The following is a 19,327-nucleotide window of genomic DNA, read 5'->3' as shown; positions in this document are numbered from 1 at the left end:
ATCAGAAGAAAAACCAACCATGTCAATGTAATTCACCTTCCACCCTTCACTATGACCTATAAAGACATCTAACATGTCCTCATATGTATGGGTTGAGTCAGAGAACATTTGCTTGTTTGCTGCAAGTGAATCCTCTAGATTGCGACTGATTAGCTGATGTTCATGTAGTTGAAGATAGTGCTCCATATTTTTCTCCTTAACCTCTATAAGCAACCTGTCGAGCTCTTTGTTTTTCATCTCCAATTTAGCATTCTGCAACTTTAGGCACTTATTATCTACTTCACATGCAACCAAATTCTCTGACAACAAAGATATATGTTTCTCTTGAAGCTAACTGTGTTTCTCTAGAAGTGAGCTATTGAAGCTATCATCCAAAGTGGGATTGTCTGAGCCTACATTGTCATCAGTATTGCTTGGCTCCACCACACCACCAATATTTGATACACTCAACATAGGTACTTCATCTAAACTCTATTGTTTCCTCTTGTTTGATGAGTCATTCATCTTTCCATGCTTCCCAGAAGTAGTAGACTTTGACAATCCTATAGTTGTAGTCATGGGGATATTAGACGATGATTGATTGGGAGCTTCCTTTCTACAAAAATCTTTGTGACTACCCATGACTGAATCAACATATAAGAACTATGCTTACATTCTAATAATGAAGTTTAATAAAAAAATCCCTTACAAATAAAACAAAATTTTTATTTTGCGAACATAATGAATAAAAAAGATGCCAAAAAATAGTAGAATACCTAGTCAATATTGTTTGGTGGAAGTAGAAGTATCCACTTAATATAGTGATAAGATTAAATCATCTCCAATTTATTAAAACATTCATCAAATTGAAGAAAAGTATTAATAATTTATGATAGAAGTTACTATACATTTGAAGTAAACATTGGATACATTATGCATTGAAATAATATTCTATAAAAATAGCTGATCCTGTTTAGTCATCACCAATAGACTAAACACAACTAAATGTAGTGCTTGCCCCTAGTTCGCATTTCTGTTATCATTGTCAAATTCTTTTAGGTTGATTTTATGCATTGATTAGTTTAGAGATATTGGATTTACAATATTATGATATTATTTCATGTCTTGAATTACAAATGCATCGGTTATTATTGCTTAGTTGATTTCATTCATGTGTTGTTAATGGTATTTTGATGATCCTAGTTAGTAAATGTGGTTTCTTTTGTAACAATGTTAACATGATGTCTTTAGTGATGATTATGTTGTATTAATAAAGATGCATTATTATATGTACGCATTTGATGTTAGACTTGTGATTTTTATGATACTTACCCCATACTTGCATGTGTATGGTGTGTGTGTTTATTTTATCTTTCTGTCTGACGTGTTTGATGTGGTTAAGGGAGGGAGTCGTAGTCACCTGCTAGTCGGGATCTACACGATGAACCACTCCCCGCCATTGTCTGTTTAGTTTAGATATATTATATACATGTACATGCTCATCTTTTATGTAGGATGTAGGTACCGGGCATCGACTTCCCTGAATTGCCAGGATGAGCGCGCCCTATTACAAATACTCAAATGGTGAGAATGGGAAGATAATGATCAGGTCCAATCCTAGCCATAAGCCTATAATACTTGTCCTGCAAGGAGGACTCATAACATACTGTCTACCCTTTTTAAAACCCATGAGTATTTTTGTGTGTATGTTGTTTTGTGAGTGTTTGATGTATTTTCTATTAATTAAGTCTAATTAATAGATTAAATTAATAATTTAATTTAATGAAAAATTATTATGATATTATGAATATTTAATTATATTTAATTAATTGAGAAATTAATTAAATATAAAGAATTAAATTGAAGATAAAAGTTTTAAGAGTAAATTTAGAACATGATAATATTTATTTAATTTAATAATAATATATTTAGAGTTCATTTTTAAATAAATGCTAAATATTATTGTTATCTAAGTTAATAAATATTTATCAAGTTAAACGTTCAAAAAAATATTAAAAGGAGAAAGATATTAAATTATGAATATGTTTTAAGTTCGCATGAATAAGTTTAAAATATAGAAATTAATTTAAAAGATAAAAACATGTGAACTTGAATAAAAGTATTTTAATAAAGTACACATGAGATTAAAATTATAAATTAACTTTAAAAACAAAGTCAAAGTGGAAAGTTAAATAAAGTAATTTAACAATTCACTTAAAGTGCATGAAGGATTAATAAAAGAATATCTTAATTAAAAAGAAAATTAATTGTGCATGAATGAATTAATTAAATAAGAGAGAATTAAATATTGGAGATAAAAGTTAAAGTTTAAATTTAGAACGTGATTATATTTATTTAATTTAATAATAATATATTTAGAGTGCATTTTTAAATAAATGCTAAATATTATTGTTATTTAAGTTAATAAATATTTTATCAATTAAGTTTCTAAAAATGAAATTAAAAGTGAAATGATATTTAATTATCATAAAGATTATAGTTCGCATGAATTATGCATGAGTTAAAAATAAAATTAATTAAAAGATAAAAATGTGAACTTGAATAAAGATATTTTAATAATGTGCACATGAGATTTAAAAAGTTATAAATTTATTAAAGTAAAGTGGAAAGTTAAATAAAGTAATTTAACAATTCACTTAACGTGCATGAAAGGAATAATAAAATAATAATTTTAATTAAAAGGGAAATTAATTGTGCATGAATGAATTAATTAAATAAAGTAATTATTATTTTAGAGTTGTGGGGACAGAAGCCCTAAAAGGTAATTAGATTCTATATTAGAGGGTTTTGGGTCATTATTGCACACACAGGTTTTTAGGGAACACACTTTTGGAAAGGGGAGCAAAGAAATCTTTGGAAGCTTGGAAGGGTTTGGATTAGCAAGGGTTTCACCAGATTGTTAGCATCAGATCAAGGTAGGGTTTGTGAACCATTCTAGAAACACTTTCAGATCTTTGTCTTCTTCGTGCTTGTTGGAAATTGCTTTCCCAAATTTTATTGAATGAATCTTGCTATCTTTCTTCTGAATCTTTTGCGATTTGATTTCTTCTAGGAATCGGGATTGAAAAACTATTTAGAAAACCTTGTTTTACTTCTGAAAGAAATTTAGTATTAAATTGAAATTTGGGTTTTGAATTAAAATGGAATTAAGAAATTTAAATTTGGAAGGGGTTTGTTTTTGAAAATGAAAATCTTAGGATTGAAAATTCGAAGGGTTCAATTTATTTTTCCTATCAGTTTAATATCGTAAATGTTATTAAAATATATATATATATATATTAAAATAATATTGTTATGAAGTTCGTTGAGAAAAATATTATAAAATAAAGAATATAGAATTATAATACAATTCTTAAAATTTTCATATATAATAATTTATCTAAATTTATTAGAAGGGTTGTTCTTCTAATAAACAAAATTATTGAAATTTGACTTAGTTAAATAATAATAATAATAATAATAATAATTTAAAAATAATAATAATAATAATAATAAAAAAAAATTAAAAAAAAAAAATTTAATAAAAAAAAAAAAAAAAAAAAATTAATTTTAACAAAAAAAAAAAAAAAAAAAAAAAAATTGAAACCTTACATTAATTCAACAATATATTATCAATCAAATCCAACTGTGAGACTATGATGTTTTCTATGTACTGTCTATATTTCTTTTTGGATTTTGGTGTTGTTTAGATGTCGACCAGTCTAGGATGTACACCAGAGGTTTTGTGAGATTTCTTGGATACTATTATGTGGCTAGATGTTATGATGATTCTTGTGATTCAAATTGGAGTTTATACTTATGAGATTTGTTTTGTGAGCATTTATGTGTATTTGGATTTAGTTTGATCCATCTTGTTATCAGGTTGCCTGTTAAGGAACCGAGTTTGATCTTTATGGGTGTTGTGGTATGGGACACAACTGTGTTTTTATGTGCTTAGGAGAGGTTGTCTAGGTATGTGACTTGGGAGTGGCTTGCATAGGGGTCCGGGACCCAAAGTGGTTAGTACCAGGGTAACCTAATGCAAGTTATGTAATAAGTGATAATCTAGTAAGTAAAATTTATGGGGGGAAACACACTAAAAAGATAAGTTAGAGATATTTGATCTACCCATGCCTTTAGTGCTTGTATAGACTAAGGATGGGAATGAAATGAGTGCCTCGTCTTCTTGAGAGGGCTTTCTAGTTTCCATATGTGTGATGTTGAGGGTCCGGGGTTCAAAGTAACCAGTCCAGGGTAACTCAACGCTTGAGGGTCCGGGGTCTATTAAGAGATCAGTCCAGGGTAACTCAAGCAGCCATGTGATGACACTCCCTAGTATGTAGCCTAAGTCTCCTCCGTAGTTTTTGTGTATCTTTGGTGGTGTACTTATTGTTGGATGTGGTGTACTTATTGTTGGTGGTGTATCTATTGTTGGATGTGTTTATTGTGGTTACTTACTTTCATTGATGATGATTGGTGTTTCATTATGTTGTACTTTTGACATGTGGTTTTTGACTTGAGATGATTATCTTTCGTTGACTTTATCTTATGATCTTGGTATTTGGTTTATACTTGGTTTGTGTATGATGTTTGGTTATGTGGTGTCGGTATTGGATTGAGTGTTCTTTCTTTGGATTATTTTATCTTCTTAAGTAGTATGTGTTACCTTTGAGGTAGTTTTGGCTATTAGGGGTACCTTGCCTAGGAATGTTTTATGTTTGATAGTCGTATGTGGATCGTTCATTATCTTCCCTGCATGGTGGGAGTGGAAGCCTGACTAGGTAACCACGCGGTCGGGAGGTAGTGCCTTCTTACCATTTGGGTTCCCCTTCACATTTCCAGCTGTTGGATGTTCGTTGTAGAAGATGTACCTTTATCATTCTTACTTCTTATCTCAGAGACTTCTTTTCAGATGAAGTATATATGTTATCATGTATTCTGTTGTACAGTATCTATTTTCACATACCCTGCGACATGTGCAGTGGATGTTATTGATTGGATGTACTTTCATTATATTGTTTATACTTATGCATTTGCTTGTGCGACTATGTATCTGTTATTCCTTTATGATCTTGAGACATTGTACTTGAAACTTAAACTAATTAATTTAAGATTATTAAATGTGACTCAACGTAAAGGAACCTTTGAGGAATTGAAACTGTATCTATATTTGCATATGTGTATTTGATGTATATGTTCATATTGCTTCCGCATTAATGTTATCTTGATGTTGTTTAAACTTAAAAAAAAAAAAATAGTTCAGTAAACATTGTAACATGTTAGGTTTATTTCTCTTGGGTTCCCGAGTGGGGCGTTACACTAAAAAGACAATAATTATAACTAAAGTAGAATCACACCATAGAATAACCACAATATGATAACAACCAATTATGACAAATATACTAGATAAATTTAGATTTCCCTTGTTGTACATTAATGACAAAGCATAACAAATCAACATGCGTAAAATATGCAACACATATTTATGCATAAATCAAAAAGCATAGTTTGAATAGTCCAATTGAACTAGAAATAAGGATTTAAAATAGTATAGAATTAAACAAATATAAAGGAAATGATTGCACATTTGGAATAAGCATTAGCTCCAATTTCATTGAAGAAGGGGAGATTTTGACCAATGACATCAATAATGCTTAGTAAGCCTACTAACAATGTTGCATACACTATTCAATGGCATATAAATCAATCCCTAATGTTTTGATGTTGATTTACCACTCTGATGTCTATTTTAGGCAATAGAGAAAATGCTTTCATAAAATCTACGGTGCCTCTTGGGGTCCTTGTGCACAATTAGAGGGGTAATACCTAACTTGTGAATTCTGAGGCTACATCTTTTAGGGGTAGGAAGGGGATTGCTGGATTCTTTGGCTACCTTCATGTGTCCTACACTTTAGCCTAAAGTTATGCACACAAGTTGGATGAGTGCAGCCTCCAAATAAATGACATCAATATATGTAGACATCAATAAACTATTAGCTTAGGCAAAAAAAAAAGAGAGACAATAATACCTTATGCTGCTGCAAATTTTTATTAGAGGACATGTCATAGATGTTCCACGCTTCAAAAAAATTTAACGAGTCACTTAAAACTTCATAAAAAGAATGAGGGTAGGGTACCCTAGCACTCGGGTCAACAACCTCTACAATTTTCACTTTTGTAGCCCCTACACAAAGTGGTTTGCTGTGACACATCACATCACTGCCCTCACCTTCAATGATACCTTTACCTACCAATATACCTTGACATTGTAGGTCTACATGATCACCACTAGCATAAGAGCAAACTACTTCCTCTTTGCCTCCCTCATCATCATTCACTCCCTGCAATTATAAAATATGCTTAGAGGAAACCTAGGTTGTCTATCCCAATGATGATTATATTGCTATTTACAAATAGAAAAAAAGGATACATTTATCACTTTTACTAATTCACGAGGACTGCAACTTATCCTGTACATCTATTTGACTTTCCATGCCCATTTCCAAAGGTGTATGTTTTTTATTATCTGATGGGTGTGAGCTTATAGTTCCAACTAGCCTTATGGATCACTCAACCAAAGAATTGTGATACATCATAATATATCTCCTCGCTATGTACTGGACCACAACAATTAGAAAAATGCTTTCTCAAATTACATAACTCTAAACCAATCTTCCTTCGGGAAATAATCCAAAATACATTATGTACATCTCTATCTAGGGCCTCCATCATGGATGGAGTGTTAAAGGAAACACCACCATTATTGACTTGCATTACATATAACCAAATAATATAGGTATTAAGTCACATGGACACCACTATCAACATTTTATACACTAAATTCTTTGCTGATCACTAAATTGACTGTAAGCATATTGCTTCTTAAAGATGTTCAATTATAGGCTGTTGTCTTGAACACCACCATTACCATTAAGAGTGGGCTGAATAATGCATTGCGCACAACCACATACTACTTACCTAAACTTCAATCTCATTTTCATCAACCAACATTGCTTATCTAGTGCTTTCCTAACATAGACTTACTGCCACTCTTGCATTTCATTAATGTCGATTTAACACCCTCACATGCAGAAGCTGGGAGAGTAAGGACATACCCGTCTTCACACTCAACTATTGTTGCAACATTATCTTTTGTGGTAGATGATTGACATAGAATAAAAGATTTGTTCTATTTTTTAGATATCAAACCAAAATGTTCACAACCACAAAAAATGAGTGGTGAAAAAAATACATTATTCAATCTTACAGAAACATAAAAAATAACATTTTGTCTTCCTCATTACCTCAATCCTTTCACTTTTGGAAATAGAAGGGATCCCCCTTATATTGTTGTCAAAGTCAATAATTTTTTAAACTCTTACAAAGGTTCTTTTCACTCTACCAAACTTATTTCGTCATGCACAAGATCATTGCACACAACTCTTATCACCTACAACTAAGGTAGAAGGTGGTACATATGTTGATCTTGCAACAATGCCATCTATAGCACCCATATTGGCTAAAGATGGAGTTCCCTTTCAGTGGTATATTTAATGAATATCAATAGCTTTCTTTAAAGTGGTTCACATGTTTGCACACATTTTTTTTGTAAAGAACAAACTATTATATCAAATTGACTCTCTTCTCTTCACCAATGCTACAACCCTTTTTAATCTCTTCTTCCTCAACTCATCACTCTCAAAGTAACACATTTCCTCTTCAATCTTGGCTAGACCCTCTTCTAGAAGGAGTTCAACTCAGGAAACCTCGTACAGTTTGCATATGCCTTGCTGTAAACATCTTCTTTGGGCATCAAACCTTATCCTCATTTGGTAATCAACACTTGTGGCTCTCTTAAAGACATATCCTATTGATTTTGACTCATAAATTTTTTTCTTGCTATTCCTTACAAAAAGCCACCCATGATAAGGTGCCTCAATAAATGGGAGATTGTGAATTTGCATCCTATGCAGGTTCATCCTTGCAATGTCCCAAAACTTCTTTCCCCCATCAACAAAACAACTTCCAACAAGGTAGTGATATATCCTCCTTTGGGAAAACTTTTCAATTCTATATTGGCCCCTCCCCTACACAAATGAAACCATAAAACAAATATAAACATCACCATCCAAAAAAACTTATAGCATGTAACTATAATACATATGAGTGCCATCTTCCTACAAATTACATCATTTGTCAACAATGAATACAAAATTTGAACCTTAGTACAACTAAGGGATGTGTCACCAGCAATGTCAACATCACACTTGTGAATTGCAATATCTCCCACTACTTCCCTCGATGGAAAAACCTTTGCTCTAGGTTTTTTGCTTTGTATCTGAAATTAATTGTAAGTCAATGGAACTATCCACACACCATTGATTCAAACTATATCATGTAAAAATGACTATAAATGATAATGACTTTAATTTTCACACTCACATGGCCATCTTTGGAAAACCTGGGAGAAGTCCTCTGCACAACAACCTTGCTCTCCTAAGAAAGGAAATAAAAAGAATTAGAAATTTTCAACATTATTCTCTATACTCAGAGGATAATATATTTTTTGGGTGTTTTCAAACCACTTCATCTTACCAGTGTCTTTTTCATATCGGTTCTTTCCCTACTATAGAGCACCTCTTTCATATCCACAGAAGGCTTAGCTCTTTCCAATATGTAGGGTGCCTAAAGTGAATTGATGATTTCTTTTAATTTCTTGCTTAATTTTAACATCCTATACAATTTGCAATAATATAACAAGAATGTTACTAAACACAACTTCCTAATACATTCAACAACTTGCAAATCCTAACAGTTTCATGATACTTGTCTTTTAATAGAACACAATACAAATTATTACTTCATTGTCTACAACATTAAATATGGAGTTCATCCAATCAATTATATCTATCTATATTTAAACTTATTCAAATTTTTATCTATCTATATGGAGCTTCATTCTTGATGGAATTTTGTTTCATAACATACTATTGATGATTCCTTTTACATTTTCAATTTTTTTGTGGAAATTAGGTAGATTAGCATCTAATGCATTTTAGTTTGGATCTATCAAGCTAAACGACTACAAGAAAAAGCTCTTTTTTAGAACAAAAGTATGATTTAATCATAGGTTGCTCCTTAATAGTACTTAATAGGGCTAAGTTATTTTTGGGTGAATTGTTGATGTTTGATGTTAAATAGTTTTTTCTCTCCTATGTTTGGTTGTAGGCATATGTGACTCAAGATGATACTTTGATTGGGACCTTGACCATGAGGGAGACTATAGCATACTCTGCTCATTTGAGACTCCCTAATAAGATACATTGGTCAGAGAAATCAACACTAGTGAAGTCTACACTTGTTGAAATGGATCTTCAAGAATGTACCAACACTCCCATTGGAAATTGGCACTTGAGGGGAATCAGTGGTGGAGAAAAGAGAAGATTTAGCATTGGCTTGGAAACATGAGGCCAAGGTTTCTAGATGAACCAACAAGTGACTTAGACATGTAAGAATTAATCACTCTAATTCCTAATTAGTGGCTGATCCTGAATCTAGAATAACATCAAAGAGGCTTTTAATGATTTTTTATTGTTCCTCATAGACCACATAATACTCCATTAATGAACTTATTGTTCTTTGTAGACCATAGAATACTAAGTACTAGTGGTTATGACTAATTGGGTAGACTATTGATTATGACTAATTCAAAATTACATGTATTAATATGTGGTGAATTGTTAATTGCAACACATTTGCATTTTTTGTTACCCAAACATTAAGAAGTTTGGCTAGGGATGGGCGTATTATTATAGCTTTAGTTCATCAACCAAGCAACAAGGTGTTTGAACTCTTTGATAGTCTCTACTTTCTCTTTGGAGGGAAAACTATTTACTTTAGCAAGGCATCTCAGGCATGCAAGGTAAGTTTGCTTTGCTATAATGGTTGGTTTCCATATTTAAGAATACTAGAGTTATTGTCATTAGGCTTAGTTATATGGTAGGTTGTTGTATTTAAGAGTATTTGAGTTACTACTGCCAGTCTAGGAACAAGATTTTTTGAAGTAATAGAGGAGTTAAAGCTAGATTAGAGTGTAGTTGAAGAATAAGTTGATGGAAGTCTTTCTATACAAATGAATTCTTTGGAAATTTCTATTGACAATTGAGGTCATTGGTAGATACATTCAATGGATATTAAATTTTTTTGTTCTGCTAAAACTACAAGGCTCATTGTGCACTATACAATGGCTTCCGTCATTTATTAAGATATACTTCCTTTTCGCCTCAAAATGACAAGATGAATGTCAATTCTGTAAACTATTTGAAATGAATTAGAACAATCTAATAGTCTTATAAATGATGGTCAACAATCATATTATTGAGACTATTCTTTATACACATACTTATGTTACATATGTAAATACTCTTAATATTATCTAAAAATTATTTGTATTATATAAATCAAAACTACTTATCATTTATGAAATAATAGCACACATATTGACAAGGAAAAAGCATATGAAGAACACTCAATCCTATAGAGTGGTGACCCAACTAAAGTCTCAGCATAAAAAATAGAAACAAATACAACAGCTTTAGACAACTAAAACTATTATTTTTAAATAAATATTTTTCCCTAGATGGAATATGCTTATTTAATACCCTTCATATGAAATTCCCCATTAAAAAAATTGCTACATTTATTGATGATTCTTGTGGTACTGAATACTAATCTGAACTGGATTCATGGATTCTCACAAATAAGAATTGTTGTGATGTTTGTAGTTTTTTGAGAAAGAAAGATTTCCTTGCCCACCTTTTTGAAACCCATCTGATCACTTTCTGAGATGTATTAACTTAGATTTTGACAAAGTGAAAGCTACATTGAAAGGATCAATGAGACTATGGGTACTTTCTACATCTTCGATCTTAATTTGATGTTGTGAATCTTACAATTCATTGAAAGGTGTTTGTTTCATGAAGATTAAGCTTTTGTTCATGTGATTAGATTGAGAGATTAGATGACCCTTTTGAAAAAATCACAACAAGCCAAGCTAGCCAAACTCTTGTGGAAAAGTACCAACACTCTGAGCATCATTAGGTAGCACAGGATAGAGTACATGAAATATCACAAATCGTAAGCTCCCTTGTTTTGAATCTTACTACTTTGATATTAAAGGAAATGAATTTGTAGAAGCATTTTTTGATTTGAGGTTTTGATTCGTAGAGAGGAATGATATTGGATTTAGGGGGTAGCCAAGCTAGTTTCTTGATGCAGTGTTACATTTTAATGCATAGGGCATTTATTAATATGAGTAGAGATGCTGGGTATTATTGGCTCAGGCTTGTCATTTACATTTTCTCACAATTTGTATTGGAACCATCTACTTGAATGTTGGTACATGCTATAATTCCATACTGGTAAGACTTCATTTTCATGTCATCCTTGAGATTTTTATGGACATATTTCTTGTGCTACTCAATTTTTTCACTTAAACATGTTGTACAACATGTGTTTAGGCTAGAGGAGCTAGTGCTTCCTTCATTTTTGGATTCATTACTTTCTTGTCTATTGGAGGCTTCCCATCTTTTGTTGATGATATGAAGGTAAATTCATGTGCTAAATATTGAAGGTTTGATGTTTTCATCGCTTGGGTGAAATAAATGGAATTATCTTTAGCTAGATCATTATGGATTGTAGGAAAAACATGATTCTAAACAAATTTATTACTTTTATCGTGTGATGTAGGTATTTCAACGAGAAAGGATGAATGGACACTATGGAGTTGTGGCTTTCATGGTGGGAAATACTCTATCAGGGACGCCATATTTGTTTATGATTTCAATAATATCAGGGATAGTTTGTTATTACATGGTTAGGCTACATCTTGGGTTTAGCCACTATGCATTTTTTTGTGTCGTGCCTATATGCAAGTGTTACAATGGTGAAAAGTCTCATGATGACCATAGCTAGTGTTGTGCCTAACTTCCTCATGGATATTATCATTAGTGCTAGCATTTAGGTAATTACTTTTTATCCTTGCTTTCTATATTTTTTTTGTTGTTGAGAAAAAATCCTTAGAAAAATATCAAGGAAATAAGATCAAAAGACCTTCCATTATAAAGTTGGACAAGACTAAACTAATATGGAATTTAATTTCTAGATTCAATTGTGTATGTTTTTTAGTATTATTTTAGATCATATTCTATGGTCCATCATTAGGAAAGAGAAGGATAGTAAAGAAAGAAAGATATGTTTCAAGACTTGAGAGAAAATTCAACTAAACAACCGATACCCATGGCCTAACCTCCTATATCATAGGCTATATCAATATTAGCCATTAGAAATATTTATTCTATGTTGTCTACTTATTCATCTTTATCATCATTATGTTCATGCTAAGGATTGGATCATCTTGACTATGTTGTGATGATCAAGATTTTAAGTGCATTTCAAGAATATCAGGATAAAAAAAATTGAAGAACCAATTTCAGAAAGTTTATTAATCTCCAAATCTAGTGGCCCTCTTTAGATCCTCTAAATCTTTGAGGCAGGATATATACTACCTTTCACTTGATTGCAATGCTAGAAAGTTTTCTATCCAACCATGGAAGTCTTGCTAAAATTCTTGTTGCCACCTACCTTGAGTATTCGTTTATTTATGGTATGATCTTATGGTCCACCTTTAAAGCTTCATAAGATGAATTTTTGGATCCTTACCCCTTTTTAAACATCTGGGAAATACTAAATTGTGAAAAGATTGCTCACATTAGTGTACAATAGTTAGTGCCAAAGATTACACATCTTTGACAAGTCCGCTAATGAGGATTTTTCCCATCATTTATTTCCCTTGTAATTAATTTTCCCTCCCAAATAGAGTTGAGAAGTATCTAAAAAAGTTCAATATAACTCTTTTTTCAGGGAATGTTCATGCTGGAATCAGGATATTTTAGGCTTCCAAAGGATATTCCAAAGCCTGTGAGATGATATCCCATGTCTTACATTAGTTTCCAGTATTGGGCATTGTAGGTAAGAAAACCTTGCCTAACATTATTATGATGCATAATTTCCAATTGAAGCAAATTTTCACTTTGAAAACAATGGAATCCCTCCATATATGTGCTAGCTTATAAGTTGCAATAAATAACAAAAATATTTTATGGGATTTTCTGAAATGGGTATCTTTGACAATTTAATAGGGTCTGTACCAGAATGATTTGTTAGGTCTAGAATTTCATAACTAGTATCCTTACTATCCTAAGATATCAGGCAAATATGTGGTTTCTGCAGTATTTCAAATAGACATTAAAAAACTCAAAATGGTGGGATCTTTTAGTGATATTGAGCATGATTATTATTTACAGGATTATATTCTTCATAACGATCAAGATCAGTGAAGATGTGACTCTATGGATCAGAGGTTATTTTGCAAGGAAGGATTTCAAAAGAAAGGAAAATAGATCAAAAAACAATGGGAAAGGAGCCACTCAATCTTAGACTCATTTAAATTTGTTGCTCTTATTGAACAACTTTCTGTACCAGAGCAATGGAAGATAGAGAAAAATTGCAAATTAGAGCATGTAGATGATTTGCATGAATTCTTATAATAAATGATGAATTGGTGGATTAAATGTATGATATGATTTGAGTGCCACCTAGAGAGAATATATATATATATATATATATATATATATATATATATATATATATATATATATATATATATATATATATATATATATATATATATATATATATATATATATATTATTATAGATATTATAGGTTGGAAACTTAGAAGTAGCTGAGATGACACTCAAGCATCCACTAATGAGAAAATTCTTTTATACTGTCCTTTCTAAAATCAGTCTTCCTTAACATTTGTCTTGCATTTTGTCCAAGAATATGAACTATGAGTAGAAAGAATAGCTGATATAACATAATTAATATTCAATTATTTGTATGGTACAAGTGCCTCTTGTTGTGTTTATTACATAACTACAGAGGCACAAACCCAGATTTAATTGGGGATTTAATGCAAATGCCACTGGTTTAACATCAGTCTCAGGTTTAATGTTTGGGACAAAAATTGGGGATTTTATGTGAATGCTGCAGGTTTATTACATTGTTAACTATAGTCTTAGATTTAATTGAGTTTAGAGATTGCCCACAAATGGGGGTTTTATAAAAAGGTCTTGAGTTGAAATGACATTTATATAAAACTATAAGTTGTGTTGATCTGTGTTTGTTTAGGTTTTAAAGCTGTAAAAAGATTAATAAAATAGTACTAATTTAAAAAAAAAGAAACCCTACCTTTTAAATTGGAAGAAATTCTACACGCGAAATCATAAAATACAAATCTAATACGCAGATTACCTTAAAGACAAAGAATTCTATTTGTTCTCGTTCCTCTGTTGGTGCCACCTCCTCTCTGTAAAAGTTATCAAAAGAAGAACTATCTTTGTGATCAAAATGATGAAAATGTGCGTTGAAATGACCCTAATTTTTTGTAATCTTGATAATGGGGGAGAACAAACTATTCTTTTAACCATTGCAAATAGGCAATGCCCAATGCCTTTTCATATTGTGGGTATGGATAGAAAACTAAGATGATTTCAATTTTAGTGACAATCTACAGATACTGCAAACAATTAGATCAAATAAACGAAAATAATAATAATAGGATAGAAGACACATACACTTAGGTTTTTTGGTCAAAGGATGGGTTCCACTAGCAGAAAATGAATGGAGAAGAAATCCAAAACAAAGCCAACTTCAGAAATTGAAGTCCACAAACTTCTCTGCAATGTAACCCTATTAATACACTACTTCCCTTCACACCCAAACATCCACAACTCCCTCTTTCTATAGTTTTTATATTCTAAAAGAGATGGAATTCAATGGAGCTTCTTTCATGGCAATTTTAGTGGTATTTAGTAGTGTTTCCCTAATCTACTCATTAGATCTTGATATTCTCACCAATTTCGTTGCTCTAGCATGACAAACCCCACAAAATTTGACTGGCAATTTCTTCACTTTCACAGGATTTCAAAATGTGGGAAATACCAAATTGATGGGCAGATGACAACAAAAGTGACAAAAGCTACCATGAAAGAATTTCTAGTGCTAGATGGGGTGGGTGTATCAATGGCGGTATTGGAGTTTCTGGCAAGTAGAGTGAATCCTCCCCACACTCACCACCGCGCTTCTGAACTCTTGATGCTTGTCTATGGATCTCTTCAAATTAGAGTTGTTAATAACACTGGAAAGCTCTTCATGCAGAACCACTGGAAAGTCAAAGTTATCCAATACACAAATCTCACAAATGCTAAGCATGAATATTCAACCAAATTGATGCACCATACAAGCCCTTGGATTTAAGTTCATAGATATGAGATATGGGTTAGGTAATTGGCAATTGCTGGTCATCTACTTAACCATCAAATGCACAACTATTAGTTCCCAATCAAATGGTCAATCCCCCATTCAACACCATCAAGTTATGTAACCACAGTCAGGTAACAAACTGTGATTAAGAGTCTACAAATTGTCCATTTCATGCTATGGTTAACGTGGCATTTTTTGGTGGATGATGACATATTTCCTAATGACCGATGAATTCTGATACTCATGTTAGATGCATTGACAAACTATAGATGCATTTGCAACTGGTATCCTTAAGGTACTAGTTTTTATGTATGGGTATGTAACACTTAGGCATGGATGATTTGGCTGGAGCTTAGCTTGTCCCATTTGCACCGACTTGAGTGCCATTCCCTATGTCCATCTGATGTTATGCAAATACTTTCTGACACATATTGGATTCGCATACTATCTCACTTCAAGATCGCAGATCATACAATATGTTTATCTTCTCAAAGGTAACTTTTTATTGTAGCATTTTAATTGTATTTAGGTTTTCTTATACTATTATTTTTATTGTTACTTTTAAATTATAATTCTTATTATATTATTATGTTTAGATTGTATCTTACAAATGTTGGTGTTATATTTTTTTAGTTTTTAGTATATTCATTATTTATTTTGTATAAAAATATAAGTAAAAAATAAATAAATATATTCTTATCAATACGATTATAAATTTTGAGTATATTTTTATGTAAAAAAAGAATTTTATATGTTTTAAATAATTTAATAATATAATATAATTATATTTTAATTTATAATATTTATAATTATTATTAAAAGAAGAAAATTAATTTTAAAAAATAAAATAAAATAATTTAAAATTAATAGTTATGAAAAAGACATAAAAATAATTTAAAACTTTATAACAATGATGACTTTAATTTTAAATGAAAAAAATTATTCGTAAACTTCTAAATATATTCGTTTAAAGTTGAAATAGGGATTATACATCATTGTATTCATCCTCAATTCTTAATATCTTTTATTGAGTTGATAAAGATTTTTTTTAGTATTATGGTTGCATTTTAAAAGTTAGACAGATTTGACTAAAATATATAGTAAAAAAATTAAATTAAATTAATTTATTTTTATCATTATAAATTTAATTACTAAAGCACACAATTATTTGAGTAGATTAATGAATTGAGATGTCAAAATAAAATAAAATAATTTTTTAAAAAATCGGTAAATGGCTCAAGCCTAGATTAATTATTGTTATTTATTGTAATTAATTATTTTTATGTGTTAAGTGAATTCGAACCCAAGATGTGTATAATATATAGTAAAAAAATTAAATTAAATTAATTTATTTTTAAAAATATTATATATTTTTTAAATCAGTAAATGGCTGAAGCCTTGATTGATTATTGTTATTTATTGTAATTAATTATTTTTATGTGTTAAGCTAATTCGAACCCAAGACCTCTCATATGAGAGGCTCACAGGTTACCGTTGTGTTGTAGGATAAATTTTACTACTAAGCATATGTAATTAGTTCTTACTTATTTAAAATAAATAATATTTAGATAATTATTATATAGTGAAAAAATTGAATTTACAACAATACAAATTGTAATATAATTCCATCAATTAAAAAATTTACTACTAACTTTTAATAGTAAAAATTATACTAATAATTAAAATTTAATCCAAGTATATGTTAATAATTTAAAATAATAATAATAATAAATTTATTTTTTTCTTAGTATGACATAAACATCATAATAATTTTAATAAATTATAATATAAACATAATCAATAGTATTTTATTACTTTATATTAACAATTTGTAATCATAATAATAAAAATATATTTATGTTTTTAATAAAATTATATTTTTAGGAATCCAAAATAAAAATAATATATTAAACATTTAGATTTTACAACAACATAAACATCATAATCATTGTAAGACATAAAATTAACATAATAATAATAACAATAATAAAATTAAAAATTATAATTAAAACACAAATAAAAAAACCTTTACAAAATTACAATTAAAACACAAGTAAAAAACCATTTTGGTGAGATGACAAACATTTTCGTAGAGGTACACATATATTTTGGAAACATAGCAGTATGTGTCAGAAAAAAGCTGACATTACAGTATGTGTTAGAAAAATGAACATACCATTTGATCGACATGGGTACATGGCACTCTATGGGTGCAAATATGTTGCACAATAGCCAGTGTCATTTTAGAGCCATTGAATGGATGGAGTAGTAATATTCTAGAACTAGGAGATATTTGTAGTAAGTCAAATCATCATTATAACATTGGGATTAAAGCTGGAATCTTTTGGAAGGGGCTTCCTATAAAATAGAGCATAACCAACTTCCTACTTTTTAGGGAATATTTTAAAGCTACAGTCCCATGATTTATGTTCAAAATTTTAGCTTTGAAATTTAAGGAAGGTATGCATTAAAAAGAAATTGAAAATTTAAATTCTCTCTAAAACTACATTCTAATTAAAAATCTTGTGGGTTAGCCTATGACCCCCTTTGACACATATGATCGATTATGATATGTCCCTAAGGGTCCTAAGACCCCTAGGGACACATGTTGTGATGAAATTGGTCGAGCCTATGACCCCCTTTGACCCATATTATTGATTCTAATTTTTCCTTAGGGGTCCTATGACCCCTAGGCACACGTGTTGTGATGCAATGGGTCAAAGGGGGTTGTAGGTTAGCCTAGGACCCCCTTCAACCCATACAATCAATTACTATATGTTGTTAGGGGTCCTAGGACCCCTAGGGACACATGTGTCATAGGTTAGCCTATGACCCTATTTGACCCATATGATCGATTACCATATGTCCCTACGTGACCTACGACCCCTAGCGACACATGTCGTGATGAAATTGGTCAAAGGTATGTTAGCCTATGACCCCATTTGACCCATATGATTGATTACTATATGTTCCTATGGGTCCTAGGACTCCTAGGGATACATGTCATGATGAACTAGGTTGAAGGGAATTTTAGGTCAGCCTACAACCCCGTTTGATCCATATGATTGATAACCATATGTCCTTAGGACCCCTAGGAACACATATCACAATGAAATGGGTCAACGAGGGTCATAGGTTATCCTACGACCCCTTTCAACCTATATGATAGATTACCATATGTCACTAGGGGTCCAAAGACCCCTAAGGACACATGTTGTGATGAAATTGGTCAAAAGCCTATGACCCCCTTCGACCCATATGATCAATTCCCAGATGTCCCTAGGGGTCCTAGGACCCCTAAGCACACATGCCATGATGCAATAGGTTGAAGGGGGTCATAGGTTAGGGTAGGACCCCCTTCGACCCATATGATTGATTACCATATGTCCTTAGGAATCCTAGGGACACATGTGTCATAGGTTAGCCTACGACACCATTTGAACAATATGATTGATTACCATATGCCCTTAGGGGTCCTAAGACCTGTAGGGACACATTCATGATGCAATGGGTCAAAGGCAATCATAGGTTAGCCTAAGACCCCCTTTGACCCATATGATCAATTACCATATGTCCCTGGGGTTCTTATGAACTCTAGAGATACATGTCAGAACCTAAGACCCCATTCGACCCATATAATCAATTACTATATGTCCATAGGGGTTTTAGGACCTCTAGGGACAAATGTCATGATGAAATAGGTTGAAGGGAGTTGTAGGTTATCCTATGACCCCATTCAACCCATATGACTGATTACCATATGTCCCTAGGGGTCCTAAGACCCATAGGGACACATGCCATGATGAAATGAGACCCCTAGGGACACATGTTGTGATGAAATGGGTTGAAGGGGGTAATTGATCATATGGGTTGAATTGGGTTGTAGGCTATCCTATGAACCCATCTGACTCATATGATTGATTACTATATGTCCCCAGGGGTTCTAAGACACATGTCATAT

The 19,327-nt window shown here is 31.5% G+C and overlaps 1 pseudogene; it reads left to right on the top strand.

Moving 5' to 3' along the window:
* LOC149568607 (ABC transporter G family member 11-like) overlaps window positions 1–15,360 on the top strand; it is a 93,309-nt pseudogene extending 77,949 nt beyond the window's left edge.
* The last annotated feature ends 3,967 nt before the right edge of the window (window positions 15,361–19,327 follow it).

Source organism: Cupressus sempervirens, chromosome 3 (genome assembly GCF_028749045.1).
Source record: "Cupressus sempervirens isolate cs-2001-9-10 chromosome 3, ASM2874904v1, whole genome shotgun sequence".
Lineage (NCBI taxonomy): Eukaryota > Viridiplantae > Streptophyta > Pinopsida > Cupressales > Cupressaceae > Cupressus > Cupressus sempervirens.
This window is presented reverse-complemented; position numbering and strand designations above follow the sequence as displayed.